The 19,466-nt window shown below is 37.1% G+C and overlaps 1 protein-coding gene across 1 annotated transcript in view; it reads right to left on the reverse strand.

Annotated features, from left to right (window-relative positions):
* LOC121381277 (ras-associated and pleckstrin homology domains-containing protein 1-like) overlaps positions 1-17,442 on the reverse strand; it is a 175,986-nt gene extending 158,544 nt beyond the window's left edge. The window contains exon 1 of the mRNA XM_041510522.1: positions 17,318-17,442. The gene's annotated coding sequence lies outside the window, so the exon portion shown is untranslated. The remainder of the gene's footprint in view (positions 1-17,317) is intronic.
* Between the last annotated feature and the right edge of the window lie 2,024 nt (positions 17,443-19,466).

Genomic DNA, 19,466 nt, shown 5'->3' on the forward strand with positions numbered 1-19,466 from the left:
TTTATACCATGTGGTGACAAACGAATATTACTGTGTAAAGACTTAAATTGTGTTCAGTGAAACCATAATTTTTGTGTTCTAATAATAAATAAATAAATAAATAAATAAATAAATAAATAAATGGATAAATGGTAAATGGATAAATGGATAAATGGATAAATAAATAACTAACTAAATAAATAAATAAAATAAATAAATAAACAACCAAACAACCAAAAAATAAATAAAATAAAATAAAATAAAATAAAATAAAATAAATAACATTACATCTGGCTCCTCCTCTGACTTGAAAAATTACCAATACAAGCTCATTTAAAACATGTTGCATAACACTTACTGATTTAGGCTTAGGCACATCTATATTAATTCTCTGCAATATACAGTAATTTTTAACACATACATGTATATCATATTTTTTATAAATTGAATATTGAGAAACCCCAAACCTTGTGTGCATACATAATCTATAGAGAATAACACGTTATTGGTGTATGTTTTTGGCTTTATTCTGTGAAGGCAATAATGGAGAACTTAATCTACACAGCAGAATTCCTCACTGCATGTCCTGAACAGGACACAAAGAAGTTGCCATGAAAAAAACATTGTGGGGAGCGATTAATTTTATTTATGGTTATAATATATTATGGCGTCAGACATATGGTTAAGGACCACACAGATTTTGATAGAAAACCCGCTGTCGCCACTTCATGGGCTACTCTTTCTGATTAGCAGCAAGGGATCTTTTATTTGCGCTTCCCACAGGCAGGATAGCACAAACCATGGCCTTTGTTGAACCAGTTATGGATCACTGATCAGTGCAAGTGGTTTACACCTACCCATTGAGCCTTGCGGAGCACTCACTCAGGGTTTGGAGTCGGTATCTGGAAATCCCATGCTTTGACTGGGATCGAACCCAGTACCTACCAGCCTGTAGACCGATGGCCTAACCATGACACTACCAAGGCCGGTTTGATTGTGAGGAGTCATTTAAGATATTACCATATTAGCATTGATATTTAATCCTTTTGTAGTACTTTTGGTGGGTTTTTTTAATTCATATGCTTTGGGGAGCTAAAATTATCTACCTTGAACTAATCTCAGGGAAGTGACGGGGAGTAAATGGCGAGGTCTGGACATATCCGAAAACCTACATGATTAACCCTTTCTGTTTTATTCTGCAAATGAACAAGAAAAGTGGGGAAATCATTTTTATTCATAACTTCAATGTGCTTAATTAAGATTTTTTTAAAAAGAAGCGTTTTGCAGTACATCACACAAAGTTCATGACATCTTTCTTGTAAGATGCTACATTAATTTTGTCACGTCTAAAAAGATTATAACACATAGATGAAAACCTACATAATTAACACTATTTTCTTTCTTATTCTGCAAATGATTACTAAAAGAGGGGAAATCATTTTTATTCATAACTTCATTTTTATTCATAACTTCAATGTGCTTACGGTCAAAAAAAGAAAAGAAAAAAGCAAGCGTTTTGCAGTACATCACACAAAATTCATGACTTCTTTCTTGTAAGATGCTATATTAATTTTATCATGTCTACAAAAGATTATAACACATATATCCATAATGGAATGAAGCCAGCAAGTCTTGGAGTTACCACACTGATACATGAGATGGCTGACCAGGTCATGGATGTGCATGACCAAAGGTTAGGCTGCGATGAAAGCAAATCAATCGTTCAGACTGGATCACGACCTTAATGTGCACACGGCCATCTGAACGGTGTCAATCTGGTATCACTGCTCATCTGCACCAGACGGCAGAACAGACTGAAGTAATTGCTCGTAAAGTCTCGCTTAAATCATTCAAACAACTGGCCAGTCAATTCATTCCAATACATAGCCGATAGCCAGTGGTGATAAAATGAACATCTCCTGTTATCTGTGAAATGAAACTTGTTGAAAGCAGCCACCTAAAAAAAACTGTCACCTGATTAAACACCCATCTGCAATTTCAAAATCTGAAGCTCTGTCTTTATTGCATGCTGTTTCTACAAACAGTTTAATCAAATATTCAAACCCATTGCTTATTGTTTCTAAATTATACAGTACAAGGAAGGATATGGTTTATTTAACGACATACTCAGCACATTTTATTTATGGTTATATGGCGTCAGACATATGGTTAAGGACCACACAGATATATAGAGAGAGGAAACCCACTGTCACCACTTCATGGGCTACTCTTTTCGATTAGCAGCAAAGGATCTTTTATATGCACCATCCCATACACAGGATAGCACATACCACGGCCTTTGATGTACCAGTCATGGTGCACTAGGCTGCAGCGAGAAATACCCCAATGGGCCCACCGACAGGGATCGATCCCAAACCGACAGCGCATCAAGCGAACGCTTTACCACTGGGCTACATCCCGCCCACTACACAGTACAAAGACCATTCAAAATATTTTCTAGTACAAGTATGCATGTCACTTTTATATAAACTAAAACCCATACATATTTATTCCCTCCGTGTCGTCGACAGAACTCTCTGGTGAAGTCAGAGGTTGTGCCCATGCCAAAAATTACCCACACATATTTTAGCATGAAGTTCTGTTAAATAAAACATAAAACTCCAATTAAATTTTGTTATAAGAACTAAAAAATAAAAAAATCTGTTTTGAAGCTTGCTCAAGGTAACAATCAAATATCAAAATACCAGAAGTGAATTATGTTTCTGTGGGTTTAACTTACTGCATTAAATTTATTATGTGTGTTCTACATAAATTAATGTCCTTTACATCCCGATAGTTTGTGTAACCTAGCAGACGCTGATGGACCATTACAGTAGATATTACAGGTAGAAATCACATTAAGAAAATGAATTTCTCTCTTTATTACCGTCTGTAATAAAAATCATTGCTTGGATCTTTTTCATCCACGCAATAAGATTAAATATATATGTAATAAAAGTGCAGTGATATAATTAGTCCGTAATCATGGTACTGGAGAACTGTCAATTATAAAAAATTGAAAAATTATTGGTAGAGTTAAAGCAATGTGATTATTAATAATTAAAGCCACAATATATTGTTATGGAAAATGTTGGTGTGAAATCTATTGAGGTTTGGATTTGTTTTCACATATACATAAAGAAAATAGTTAAAATGGAATGGAAGAATTAAAGATAAAATGAGGGAAATTTACAGGGCCTCTCCCAGCTGGGTTTATGCTAATGAACATTACAGAAGGTAAATAGTATGTTCCAACAATTCAAATACTTCCCAAATTCATACATATATATTCAATGACACTGGGATTAAAGCTTGCAGATGTAGTGTTATAGGTTCAAACATGAATATATCTAAAAACCTATTCCAGTCCAGGGTAAGATTAAACCGTACATATAGTGGGGAGATGAACATTTACTATACTAACTTTTTTCTCACTAGAGCACTCGCTTGATGCACGGTCAGTCTGGGATCAATCCCCGTCGGTGGGCCCATTGGTCTATTTCTCGTTCCAGCCAGTGCACCACAACTGGTATATCAAAGGCCATGGTATGTACTATCCTGTCTGTGGGATGGTGCATATAAAAGATCCCTTGCTGCTAATCGAAAAGAGTAGCCAACAAAGTGACGACAGGGGGTTTCCTCTCTCATTATCTGTGTGGTCCTTAACCATATGTCTGACGCCATATAACGGTAAATAAAATGTGTTGAGTGCGTCATTAAATAAAACATTTTTTTCTTCTCTCACTAACCACCATTTTGAATAGGCAGGACACATGAGGTAGAGTTGAATGCCCATGTTGCCCAGAATAGCATGCTTAATCTTAACTGGATATAAACATGAAAATATATAAACTGAAATGATTTAAAACACAAGGAAAGTGCAAAATAAGCAATTAAATTTATATCAACAGACCACTTGGTTCCGATTAAACCACCGTGAGGCTGAACACATTGCAGGGTGTAAATGTACATCAGACGGTTGGGCAAGAAAGTCTAATTGATCTATTCCGGTATTGCTTACAAGAGCAGGCAATTGCAGCAATTAAGAATAACGATGACAAACTGACTTGTTTGCTCAACTTGACTTGCAGCTAACACCACCTGGCGGCCTCAGCCCGGCACGTAGACTCTACTTGGACTATATGTTTCCAGCGAATCATTTTTAAAAAGTTAAATCTACTGGCTGAAAATAGATAATATATATTTATATATTTTAGGTATGATCGAATAAGGTCAAACAAAGACCTGTTACCATACCAAGTTATTCTTCGGTTATGTGTTTACAAGATGAAAGAAAGAAAAAAAGAAAGATAAAAGGAAAGAAAGAAAGAGCAAAAGAAGTAATGAAAGAAAGAAAGATTTTAAACACATCTGCACATGTTATACAACTATTATTTGGCACCTAACAGTTAAATCCCACTTACAGGACTGCACATACCATGGTCTTTGATACATCATTTCTGAAGCTCTAGTTAACGTTGAAAACAAATTAATAATAATAATATGTAAAGATTTAGGGGCCATGCATCCAGCCCCCGAATGAGTCAAGTTAGGAGCAAGTTAGGAGCAACTTACTCAAAAGTGTTGCCAGTGATTGTTTCAACTCCTGCTGCTGGGTCTGAAGGGGGAGGGGGGGGGGGGATCAGTCTGACAACCAACCACACCTCAGGCGAGTGCTCTACCACTAAGCTAAATCATGCTATGGGTCTACCTCAGTTGACAGAGCACATGCCTGAGGTACTTGGGTCGAAGGATCGAATCACCTCGGTGGACCATGTCTCTGCCTGGGATTTTCCCATCCCAACCAGTGTTCCACGAGTGGTATATTAAAGGCTGTGGTATGTACTGTCCTGTTTGTAGGAAAGTGCATATAAAAGATCCCCTGCTATTAATGGCTTCCTAAACAAGTCTACCATGGGTTGCCCTGCCATGATCTGAACAGATCAGGCCCTTTTAAGGGTCACTACTGGGACAACCTAGGGAGACAACCAACAACAGCCATCACTAGGCTAGGTTCTCTCAGCATACTAAGTTCAACATCATGCATAGCTCCCCTTTATTTTTCGGCAGACCGCTATAAAAAGTGCCCAAATTCCTTCCATAAAACTGCGCAACCTTTCTTTTTTTGCTTAATCCTACTGGACTTTCAAAATTCCATAGCACCAAAACTATCCCCCCCCCCCCCCATTCCAACACCCCCTCAAGGCCGCTCTCTTGTACCTGCCAGTGCAGGCAGTCCCCTCTCGCACCCACCCCAACCTCATTCCTGTCCTTGACAGATGAGCCAGTCAAGCCTGGCACCTATGCCCATGACAGGCATGCACTACAATAGCTTGCTCTGAATGTGCAACTGGTGTAACAAAGGCTGTGGTATGTATTATCCTATTTCTTGTTCCAGCCAGTGCTTCACAACTGGTGTAACAAAGGCTGTGGTATGTATTATCCTGTCTGTGGGATGATGCATATAACAGATCCATTGCTAAGTCAAAAATGTTTAGTGTGTGTTGTTGAATAAAACATTTCTTTGTTCTATCAACATTATGTGACACAGTAACCAACTGTTTAAATTTCAATAGCCAATGATTAATTAATCAATATGGTCTAGTGGTGTTGTTAAACAAAACAAACATTAACTTTTGCTCTTGCAAGAGGAAGTAAAGGCTACAGGGTTATATGCACTAGTAGTCGCTGCCAGTAGGAACATAATATCACATGAACACTACAACATTTATATAACACTCACCCAGTAAGTACTACTTCGGAGACACGTTTACACACTTCAACTCAGTGCCGATGTTCATCAATATTTAATAACTAGAAATGTGTTTATAGGACACTAATGTCTTCACAGATGAATAAACAGAAGGATGAAAAGATGGATGGATGGATGAATGGATGGATGGATGGGTGGGTAAGTGTGGATGGGTGGGTGGACACATGAATGGATGATTACATGCATGCACGTATTTATTAATAAATAGAGTAGTGAATGAATGTGGTTATGAATGGATGGCGTTATGTATATATGGATGTATGTATGCATGCATGTGTGTGTGGATGGATGGATGGATGGATGAGTTGTTGGATGAATGGATGGATGGGTTGTTGGATGAATGGACAGATGGATGGATGGATGGATGGATGGATGAATGCATGCATGCATGGGTTGATGAATGGATGGATGGATGGGTTGTGGATGGATGGATGGATGGATGGATGGATGGATGGATGGATGGATGGATGGATGGATGGATGGATGGATAATTGGATGAATCGATGCATTGATGGATGAAGATATGGATGCAATGAGGTGTGCATACAAGGATGGGTGGACATGAATGGCTGACAGGATGGTAAGAATAGATGGATGGACAGGATGGACAAACAACAAAAAAAGACCAGCTTAATGAAATTCTACCCCTGCATAATAACCATCTGGATAACAAAGTCACATTCATCATAAATGAACAACTACAGATGTTAACACTCTGCTACAAGTTTCTAAGTGCCCAACAAGTTTGCTTTAATCTGTCACACCAAGATGCATGAACCAAAATCATCATTCCTGCTTCGTAAAGAATTATTCCCAGACAGTGTGGCGTCAGTGCAATACAAAATACTTAGCATCAATCGGGGCTTTTGCAGTTTTATTGATTTCTATTCATAACGCAGCCTTGATAGGCAATGTTTCTTCTCTATGATGAATACGTCTGTTGTAAATAAACACGGGTCTGTAAATCACTGCACTGTCAATATTGAATTAGGCCGAGACAAGGGCCAGTCTCCCAGAACCAAGAGACGGTTGGCGGTGGCCTCATGAATACAAACTACAATATGTAACACTGACCTCATGAATAAACCACGATTGTTATCGCAAAAAAAAGAAAGGACAACATTGCCCTCATGAATAAAGTGTAATGGTTATTATTTTAAAAGATATGTAACAGTGATCTGAACATAATGTGTAACAGTGGCCTGAACACAATGTGTAACAGTGGCCTGAACACAATGTGTAACTGGCCTGAATACAACGTGCAACAGTTGCCTTAACACAATATGTAAAAGTGGTCTAAACACAAAGTGTAATGGTGACCTCAATGCAATGTGTAACAGTGGCCTGGACAATGTTTAACAGTGGCCTGAACACAATGTGTAACAGTGGTCTGAACACAATATTAACAATGGACTGAACACAACATGTAAGGGTGGCCTGAACACAACATGTAACAGTGGCCTCAACACAACATGTAACGGTGGTCTGGACAACATGTAACGATGGCCTGAACACAACATGTAATGGTGGCCTGAACACAATATGTAATGGTGGCCTGAACATAATGGGTAACAGTGGCCTGAACACAACATGTAACAGTGGCCTGAACACAATGTTAACAGTGACCTCATAAATATTTATACATGTGTATAACACTGAGCTCATGAATACAAACATGTAACACCAACTTTGAACCTGAACAGAATGTAAATACAATGCAACAGTGACCTAATAAATAAATGTAAACATTATTTCATGAATACAACATGTAACAGTATCCTCATGAATAAAGAATGTAACAGTGACCTCATAAACACAATGTAACAGTGACCTCATACATGCAGTAACAGTAACCTCATAAATAAAAGGTGTAACAGTGACCTCATATAATGTAACAGTCACTTCATACATGCAGTGTGTAACTGACCTCATGAATAAACAATGTAACAGAGATTTCATAAATACAGTGTAAATGACCTCGTACATACAGAGTGTGACTGACATCATTACTACAGTGTAATAGTGACAGGGTTTTATTTCTAAAATTTAACTTGATGCCCATGGCATCGACTTTATATTATACATACACAGGGCTCGCGCCATCGGTAGCCAAATTAGCCATTGGCAAATTTGTTACATATTGTGTTTTTAAATTATCTACATTTAGTTTCGGAATTTATCAGTTTCATATAATAAAAAAGGAATTACCTACATTCAGACTGGGAAGTTATCAGTCCCAAATTGGAAATTTAAAAAAACATAGCCTTTGGGGAATGGTGCCAATTATTCGAGTCTAGAAACACAGGCAATAAAACCCTGAGTGACCTCATTTGCTATTGATGTACAATTAATGTATTATTCTATCTATTGTTTATAATATAAATATATACCATCCTCATCTGTGAACAGTGGCCTGTGAAACTCCTCTAACACCCATGAGACCAAACAAAAAGGTCTGGTTTTAAGGGGTATTCGATTCAGACAAATTGTATTCTGTACATATATTTAAAAAGTAACCATGAAAAACACCCAGTTTTGAAGAAAATCTGGTTAACAGAGAGTCCAGTTTAGATGGGTTTTACTGTATTGGTATGTACATACAAAATGTGCAAATGTCTATATATTATACCTAAAAACTGTGTTTCTGTTAAATAAATAACAATCGCAGGACTCTTCGGCCAGCTGCCAGTGCACACTGCTAAAATCTACTGCCATAAATTAGCATGCAGTAAGATAAGAGCGGGATAAGACCTGCACATTCACAGTGAAAAGCACACAGAGGAAAAGGCCACAGGTAATGTTTAGAAGAGGAAAACAGATGAGCCGACAATGGATCAATCCAAGATTATCTCGCAGACTCAGCTTTCCCCCTGATAGCTGCTGTCAAGAAATCAAATACAAGAAAGTGTGGTTAATTTTACCCCTCTAATCGTATCACGGCTGAAGAGTGTGGCAGGCAAGTGCTCTTAAAGAATGGCCAGCACACACACATGCTCGACTATTTAACAAATATAGTGATCATGAACAACAATGTGCAATTTATTTTGCTTGACACCCATATCTCATGACCTTCACCTCGACCTCGACCTGACCTTTAATATGTATGCATGTACATATGTAAGTGACCAGTGATGTCTTTTTTCTTTGATTTAGTTTTTTTTAAATGCTCAACTAAGTACTGTAGTTACCGGTAATAAATTTTACTTATAGTGAGCATGTGCAACAAAGTGCCTACCACAAATGATTTCTCACATCACCTTGACCTTGGATGTACTATTGACTAACATGATGTTCTTGTGCTACTGAAACACTTGTGAGTGTCTATATATATATATATATATATATATATATATATTAGTATATATGGGGGAGGGACATAGTTTGGGATTGATCCCCATTGGTGGGCCTATTGGGCTATATCTAGATACAGCCAGTGCACCACGACTGGTAAATCAAATGCTGTGGTATGTGATATCCTGTCTGTGGGATGGTGTATATAAAAGATCCCTTGCGACTAATGGAAAAATGTAGCGGGTTTCCTCTCTAAGACTATATGTCAAAATTACCAGATGTCTGACATCCAACAGCCTATGATTAATAAACCAATGTGCTCTGGTGGTGTCATTAAACAACACAAACTTTAAACTAATATATATATATATATATGTTTTCAATAGTTTAAAAAATAACAAGTGCTAAAGGTTACTGGTAAATTCAGCTCGGTCACCCTTGCAGAGTTTCCCGGTCTAGCTTTCACAAAATAAAGTTAATTATATCCCACACTATTAACCAGTTATTGATTTCACTTTCTATTATGCATGTACTTACAAGGTTATTCTTTGTTTAAAAACAATAGGTAATCATTTAAATTGGCAAAACAAGTACTATTTTTACAGTTCTTTCTGTAATGGTTTTACTGATCCTCGGACCATCTGCTGGGTTGATGAACAACACACTACAATGTTGAGCTCTGTGATATAGTGTGAGGTGGAGAGAGCTGCTTACTAAACACTTGGTGCTTTAATACATCACACTGATGAAGACTGTAAATCAACGTAATGTGTTTAGCAGGGCCAGGATGTTTCTCAGTTTGGAAAACAGCAACTGTTGTTTGTAGTCGACATGTAGTTATCAAAAACATACAGTTTATGTGTGTAGAATAAACATGCACATAGCATACACAAACCAAATGTTCACAGGCAAGGAATGTTATGTACAGGTAGATTTATAAACAATATCCAGAATAATACAGTGTACACCAATAGCAAATGTAACTTAACTGAATAATATATATACTGATGTCCAAAAGAGACATCACATTCATAAAGTTTGAATAACTTGATAAATATTGTTGCTAATCGAAAGGAACCAATTTAGATGCCACCTTACAAGTACTTCGCATGTATCACGAAGTGCATTGTGACGTTTAGATGTTGAATTTCATGATACTTTCATATCCCACTGTACTATTTGTTGGTTTTCTGTAATACTGGGTGAGACGTAGCCCAGTGGTAAAGCGCTCGCATGATGCACGGTCTGTTTGGGATCAATCCCTGTCAGTGGGCCCATTGGGCTATTTCTACAAATGGTACATCAATGGCTGTGGTATGTGCTATACTGTCTATGGGATGGTGCAAATAAAAGATCCCTTGCTGCCAATCGAAAAGAGTAGCCCATGAAGTGGCGACAGCAGGTTTCCTCCCTCAATATCTGTGTGGTCCTTAACCATATGTCTGACGCCAAAAACTATAAATAAAATGAGTTGAGTGCATTGTTAAATAAACAATTTCCTTCCTTCTATAATACAATTTCAAGCCTTGTAAAGTTTCTTTTGGACATCAGTATATAAAAGTTACTGGTACTGTTAGTTTGTATGACAGTATATTTAATATACATGTATGTAAATATATGAAAGGAATGTTTGTTTAATAACAATAAATATCAACACAATGGGTTCACTAAGGGCCGTCCATAATTTTCAACATTTTCACGAGTGTACAAACCGTACGCGGGGGGAGGGGGTTAAGGGGCCAGCGTACACTTTTTTTTGAAAATGAAAAATGTCGATCAACATTTTTCATTTGGGGATGTACACTTTTAGGGGGGGGGGGGTCAAAAGTGTATGGTTTGTACACTCGTGAAAATGTTGAAAATTATGGACTCACTAAGGAAGACTCACTGCAAAAGCTTTAAAGCTAGGACAAAAATTCTTCCTTTTCCTTTTTTATTATTTTTTTAGCAATTTGTTGTTTTGGTGGGTTTTTGTTTAGTGATTTGCCAAGGGACAGCATAATCTCACAGAGAACCTAACACATTGGGCGTTTTGTCTTTTCTCTCTCTCTTTTTTAATCTGGTCAAGAGATAATTCATTAAAAATTAAGCTGCAATAGAACAAAAATAAGAGTTAATATGACAAAGTAAAATTGAAATAAACAGGCTAGAACTCAACCTGCAATTCAATGAAACAATGGACTCCTTACAACATAATTTTGAAACAAAGGGCAGTAAATTTAACGAGATTAGTTCTACTGTTCATTATTCAATCTCATGGGTTTTTGGAACCAAAAATCTCATCACTGTCCATAAAACAATTTTTAAATTATGCAAATTCATGGTGGGGGGTAGAATCTAAAGGGAAAAGATTGGATATCTTGGCAATTAAAAAAATATATATATGTAAAAAAAAAAAAAAACTGCATGGAGCTTAGACCACTGCAGCTATAAGGTGAGCAGCAGATAACAAGTTGATATTATGTGACAGTGTTTATGCAGTGTTTTAGGCTAACCTTTACCACCAGTGAAGAGTTGGCAAACAGTCGAGGTGCAGTATCACTGTAAATGTCAAAGAGAAAAAAATGTCATCTCACTAAATTTATTACTAGCATTATTTACATTACTGTGCTGTAAACCTTACTTTATTTTATCTTAAAATTAATTTTTAATTTTTTTTTTTAAAGTGATCATGCTAAATTAGCATTATTTACTGCGCTGTGCTATAAACAATACATTGTTTTTATTATACCAAATATATAAAATGTCATCTCACTAAAATAGCATTATTTAGTCATTTACTGCACTGTAATGTAACCCTGATCTTTTTTTTCTTACCAACTTTTCTTTTCAATTTAAGTTATCTTGTTAATTAGCATTATTTACAGCATTGAGCCATAAACAAAATTTGTTTTGATCATATTAAATATATGAAATATAGCACCTAACTAAATTATCATTATGTACATCACTGTGCTGTAAACGTTATAATGTTTCACTTTCTTTTTATCTTACTGAATATTTTAAAATGCCATCTCACTAAATTAGCATTATTAACTTTAATTATTTTCAGCACTATGCCTTAAACAAAAGTATATACAATTTACATATATATGTACATGTATATGTATACATAGTACCTTTTACACAAATTTACCTGTACATTTATATACGTGTACATGTCACCTTTTACACAAATTTACCAAATGTACATTTACATGTGGGAACATTTGGTTGTTATGATCTGAATGATTTCCCTACAAATTAGGCAAGGCATGGTAGACCAAACACTTTTGGGGCAGTTTCACCATTTTCAGGGCACTTGTTTTTCATTAAAAATACACAAAAATTAATTGAAATAAACATTAATGTAATTTATGTGCTTGCGTTAATAAATGAATGGCAAAAGATATAAAATGCATATTTTATTAATTCATAATACCTTTTTGGGTGTTTTATAAAGGCAATTTTAGAATTAATTACTGAAAAAGTCTTGTTTAATCTCATGGCAGCATGGTGCTAATTAAGGCAAGATGGTGCTAGACTGTTGAGGCATGATGCTGCACCATGCTAAAACAAGCTAGGAAAAACACTAGACCTATCCATAAAGTATGTGTACTTACATACAAAATAAGGGATTTTTTACCAACATCCCATGCTCCACCCATGTGCACCTCTTGTATTTTTTATCATTACCCCTTCCCCTCTTCCCGTATGTATGGGTGTACACCAATCTTTCAAATTAAAAACTACATCGGATGGATTACTTGGATTGAATGCATATGAATTGTATTATTACACCAATAATTTTGAGAAATTCAAGTAATAACAGACATTTACCGGGTAACAGTGTTAACACACTGCTAAATAAAAACATTCAAATTGTGTTTGACATTCAGTGAATCAGTACTTTGTAAGACTGTTGCATTTTTCAAATGGAACACACTGACATACCGGTCTACTCTGTCAGCAATCCCCATCTCCTGTATACTCTTTGTACATAATGCCTGATCCCAGCCCCCCCCCCCCCCCCCACCCCGGTGATACATGTACATAATTAATGGATGGCACCTAATCAATTTATATTTATAAATTGATTAGCAACTATTATTATATTTGATACTTTAGAACTGTGTAGCAATATCTGAAATTTGCATCTACAGCGAATCACTACTCGGCATTGAATACAAAAAGGTCCCTGTACACGTATCATATGTCCACTGAATATATTTCCACGCTACATGTAATATAAAATTATATCACACAGTCCCATATGATGCTTTGTATTCTCTTCACATTTTGTGTGAGCTCTGGTCCATGAGACACAGAACTACCTGTGGAGACTACACGCACACAGCCACTGCAGGCATGAGTCACCCACGCCAGTAATTTATGGAATTACTGCAAATTACAAATTGGCTACAACTGCCACTGAGGCAGAAGGTTTAATCAGAACACCTTGACGGCTGGATGCTGCTGATCTTGGAAACATTATTAAAACGAAATGGGCTAATGGGGTAGTTATACATGTGTGTATGTACTCATGTTATGTTGCCAAGTGTGTGTTATACGTACATTTATGAATACATCAAATGTATAAATATAGTGATCTTAAATTTTCAGTAAATGTTTACATGTTTATTCAACACTGACTTTGGCATATTAATGCTATTATTAATTATTATTATTATTGATGTTAATGAATATAATATAGTCACATTAAATATGTACACATATCCTAATAGTTATTTAAAGTAATTAATACATCAATTTCAAATCACTGAATGAATAAATGAATGGATGGACAGATAGATGAATGTTTGCATGAATTCATTTAAAATTTAATAAATTAATGTTTAACACAATTTCAAATTGAATTCAGAATGAAAATCCCCTCCCCTCATCAATTTTTTTTAAATCTACATAGTGAAAACATTTCCTCCTATAATTCCGTTACATGTATGCAACTCCTGAAATTAAGAATAAAAAACCCATGCCATTGAAAAATGCCTGAATATAGTCCAAGGCCAGGGCTACTAGATTATGGTAGCCCTACTCCCATGGCTAGTGATATTCAATGTTGGGTTAGTAAATAAATACTACTGCCTTGCCTGACTGGGCTTCTAGATTATGGTAGCCCTACTCCCATGGCTAGTGATATTCAATGTTGGGCTAGTAAATAAATACTACTGCCATGCCCGAAGGCTAGTTAAAAAAAAAAGAAAAAAAGTCAAATATTGCAGTTAAGTCGATTTTGTAAATATGAATATGCTGCCCACACCACACACCCCCCCCCCCCCCCCCAATGTTACTGTTTTTAAGCTCTATCTCCCCCTTTAGGTGACATAGCTGATTATTACTATTGTTTAATAGTAAAATTGTATTAACATAAAATAAAGTATAGGGCTAGTGAAAATTTTTTTATTGTGGCTAGTAAATTTTAAAAATCACTGATCCCATGGCTAGTGGATTTTATAAAAGTTCTAGAAGGCCTGCCAAGGCAAAAAAGTTCCACAGAGAATTATTAAACACACGGCATTGCCAATTGCTGGGGGCAATTGTAGAGGCTGTACATGTGTGTGCGACATTAACTGAATCCATTCTGAATATTTACAATCACCATACATATTAATTATTGATCAATATATCTCTCATTCATAAAACATTGGCACCCAGTTGTTCAGACAGTCACAAGGACAAAGACGATGCGTGTCATTATGAATACTGTAATCCGGGGATATTGCACTTGAACAACACTGAACCATGACAGTCAGTAAAACACTTCACTGTCCAGCTAACACAGTGTTAATGGAACAGTGTGGCCACTTGTTGAAACATACAAATTGGCAACAAAGAAGCTCTAAAAATATAGATTATTAAATATGTTCAGTGGCGTAGGAAGGTGCCAAAAAGTGTGTGTGTGTGTGGGGGGGGGGGGGGGGGGGCACACTTTTACACTATTATAAAGCAAATATAAAGCAAAATATCTGAAAAGTGGGTGGGGCACATGCCCCTCTTGCACACCCCACCCCACCCCCCACTTCCTATGCCAGTGGTGTTTTATCTAAATGCTTCAAGTATGCTTGCTGGGAGCACAACTAGTTTTACCGCATAGACAGACTAATGTGTGATGTAACAAAGATGTGTGTACCTGTCGCGGTTGGAGAGACAAGAACTGGGATGCAGAGGTGGACAGCAAAAGAAGTTGAAAGATAAGAGGAGTTGCCAGATCGGAAAGAAAAGAAATGGAATTCAAAGGAGAGAAAGGAAAGGGGGCAGTGGGATAGATGGAAAAAAAATGTGTAAACACATCTATGAATTTCCAGAGCCGAACTTAGTCTAAAGTAAGCTGGGTGGCAGTATAAAAAGCATCAGAATTCAGTAAAATTGGCCACGTCAAAAAGCAGTCACCACGTCAAAAAGCAGTCTTCTCCAGGAAAAACAAGCGATCACTCCCACTCCTCTCCATACTCGCCTGGCAAGTGTTAGGAGAGTGACAAATTAATCTCCTTGCAATACAATTTTTTATACATTTTTATTTGAAACTCCATGTGATTGCTAACCAAGCACCATTCAGGAGAGAGATTTTTGTAGCTCTTTTTGATTTCACTCATGGCGAAGACTGAAAATGGCATTTGTAAACCAAAAACATCCAATAGATGATGATTAATAAATCAATGTGCTCTAGTGGTGTTGTTAAACAAAACAAACATTTCTATATTCTTGTTTTTTTTATTTGAATGGGGGTTCAGTGGCAAAGTGCTCGCCTATAGTAAAGTGAACTTGTGTTTTTCTCTCTGTTCCAACCAATGCTCCACTATTGGCACTGGTTCATCAAAAGCCATGGCATGTACTGTCCTGTCAATGGGAAAGATAATATTTTTAAAAGTCCCTTGCTGCTTTATTACTAAGAGAAGCTTATGTGGTGAGTGCAGGCTTTCTTTATTCTTATTGAGCAAATATCAAAATATAGCCATATGTTAGAAGGTTCTGATTTCTAACCCAAATACATGTATGTATAAATATATATATGTATATCTATGCATGATGGCATGATACAGTCAAGAGCATCCCAATCTGATTGTGATCAGTTCAGCTGTCCAGTTAACTGGCTTTAAAACTGAACAGTCTGCCCACTTGTTGACAGACATAAACATGCAATCTAAATACGATGATCTACTTCATATACACAGGGATGCAAACAACATGCAACAAATGGTGAAGTGAAGAAAAAAAGAAGACTTCCATGTGATTTTCTTAATAGATTTTGGCAAAGTTCCAGCTAACTGAGCAGGTCAGAAGCAGATTGTTGCTGTGTTTTCACCAGCATGTGAAACCTAGCCTGCTGTCAGGTCTACACCATGGTTAACTTGCCAATCACTTTGCCCCTTCATCTTCAAGTAGTACAACCTACACTACTTCCTGCAATTGGGAAGGCCATCCTTTTAAACAACGATTAGCTTGCTCAAACTCTACCCGCAGATTTAGCAGTAGGACTTAAACAAATTATTTTGTAAAAATTAAAGAAAAAATTAGACAAATATCTTCCTGCCGCACCACATTATATTGATATACACGGGTACCTCACTGTAATCCTAGATATCAAATATATAAAGAGGGACAATAATCCTAAAGTTAAAAGCGGGGGGCAGCAGCAGGAAAATACTTTAACAAATATTAAATATTAAATTACAGGAAAACAAAGAAACAAACAGCTGCTGCATTTGCATTGGCCTATTCTGCACAACTGAACATGGTATGTTTATAATGAACACCATAGCATAGGATAGGCAACTTATTTATAAGCCTGCAACTAAAATTGTGAATTTATTAAGGATGGTCATAATCTATATAGATGTATATAGTTTCTGACGTTGCCTGCTGTGCAATATTGGTTTGTGACAACCAAGCTTATTACATATGTTTGCGTAGGCTGGTACTCATCGTTGTGTCACCAAGCAGACTCAGTCTGAAAAGAGTTTGTCAACCGGCAAATTTACCATTCCTGTTTCCATTCATCAATCAGTTTACCGGGTAATGTCTATAAAAATAAAACAATAAACTTCCTAAGGAGAGAAAAAAAAGCACAAAAAAGTAAAAATGTGTATTTTACATAAATACATAAATAAATTCACGCCATAGCTTGAACTAAACCACGTGCAGTTCATGTTACAAATGAAATGGCATCAAAGAACTTTGGTTTGGATTAATAAGAAGATAGAGAGGAAACTGGGTCATGTCTCGCACATTCGATCGCTTCTCACAGACTAATGCAATAATCTTGTCTTCACTTACCTGTCCTTGGCGCTTCCGAAAACCGTCCCTGGGCCCGAACCGCAAGCTTATCCAAAAAAGAGGCACTTCTATGAAGGGTTGGAAGTTTTCTAGCTGTCTACTTGTATCTCCCAGACATCATGAATGCTAGCCCACTCTTCTGTCAATGGAGGTCAAAACAGATGTGCTAACCCGGATGTTCACCTTTGACATAGCAGTGGGTTGTGACCCAGTGGGGTTATGTTGACATTTTTTTTTTTATGCACGCAAAGTTTCTGTATCACGTATATCAACATTGCCGACGTTGATTGGTTAAACATACATTGTCGATTGTTCCGATTGCAATAATAGCATTATCTTTCATTATTATCTGTTAAACAAAACGGAATAACATCCGGAAATAATGAACCATCTTTCTTAGTACTCAGTGTGATAGGGCGTTTGCGATTATAAATAGCCAAGTTATAAATCCTGTGAAAGAAATTTTCTTTTATTTAACGACGCCACTAGAGCACATTGATTTGTTATCTTATCATCAGCTATTGGACGTCAAACATTTGGTCATTCTGAAACTGTTTTTTTTTTTTTTTTAGAGGAAACCCGCTGTCGCCACATAGGCTACCAGTTATGGATCACTGGTCGGTGCAAGTGGTTTACGCCTACCCATTGAGCCTTGCGGAGGACTCACTCAGGGTTTGGAGTCGATATCTGTATTAAAAAGCCCATGCCTCGACTGGGATCCGAACCCAGTACCTACCAGCCTGTAGACCGATGGCCTAACCACGACGCCACCGAGGCCGGTAAATCCTGTGAAATGAGAATGGGAACTGTATTAACCTGCCCACATCCTTACGGTTCAGGCACGCCCACCCCGGATTCAGTCTCTGACCTCGTCAGTGGCCGATTTCGGGGCAGAGGGGGGGGGGGGTCCTGTGAAATGGCCAATTGACTGCCTTGGGGAAAATGAAATTGGATTTAAAAAAGAAAACAACTTTTAGTAAAAATATAATAATTTTATTACTTTTACTAGTATTTATTTATTTATTTATTTATGCTCTCTCTCTCTCTCTCTCTCTCTCTCTCTCTCTCTCTCTCTCTCTCTCTCTCTCTCTCTCTCTCTCTCTCTCTCTCTCTCTCTCTCTCTCTGACTCACTATGTCTCTGTCTCTCGGAGTGGGATTTAGCGAAGTGGTATTTTAAAGCACTCGCCTGCAGGGCCGTACCTCCGAGGGGGGGGGGGGTAGAGGTAGGGGCAGTTGCCCCCCTGAGAATCTCACTTTTTTAATAGCATATCTCAGGGTTTAATTTGTGTAGTGTTTCATTTGTTTATAAAAAGTAGTGTCCCCTCTAGGATTTTGATCAGGGTACGGCCCTGGCCTGATGCGCGGTCGGTCTGGGATCAACTGTAGGTGCACATTGGGCTGAGTCTCGTTCTAGATACTGCTCCACAACTGGTGTAACAAAAGCTGTCATATATATTGGCTACTATCCTGTCTGGGATGATGCATATACAGGGCCGGCGCAGCGTGTTGAATATTGGGGGTGGGGGGGGGGGCGCAAGACCTGATAAGTGCGCCGTCATTCATTTAGAGGACGCCTAAAACAATATATATATATGCCCGGTAGATGTTTTTTTTCTTTTCGATAACGTTTTTTTGCAAAAATACATGGTTTTCACACATTACGAGTTAGGAAAAACCCCACGAAATGGTCTATTTATTACATACATCTTTCCTAATTTTGCATACAATTTACTTGATCATGGACCTTTTAAAAGAAATATGAATAAAAATTATCTTTATTTAATTATTAAAACAATAATTATTTAATAATACTACTGTGAAAACATACGTACGTACTTGATAGAAAAATTAAAAAAATTCGTTGGAAATATTTTAGCGCGATTATTGTCATAAAAATGGGCGAGACAAATTATTGGAGGGAGGCAAGTGTCCCCACCGGTTACACTGACCCTAATATAAAAGATCCCTTGCTGCTAATAAACAAGAGTAGCCCATATAGTTGCAGCAAGTTTCGTCTCTAGTGTGCTGTGGTATGTGCTATCCTGTCTCTAGGGTGATGCATATAAAAGGTCCCTTGGGACAAATGGAAAAATGTAGCGGGTTTCCTCTCTAAGACTACATTGTATATGTCAAATTACCAAATGTTTG

The sequence above is a fragment of the Gigantopelta aegis genome, chromosome 9, assembly GCF_016097555.1.
Source record: "Gigantopelta aegis isolate Gae_Host chromosome 9, Gae_host_genome, whole genome shotgun sequence".
In the NCBI taxonomy this organism is placed as follows: domain Eukaryota; kingdom Metazoa; phylum Mollusca; class Gastropoda; order Neomphalida; family Peltospiridae; genus Gigantopelta; species Gigantopelta aegis.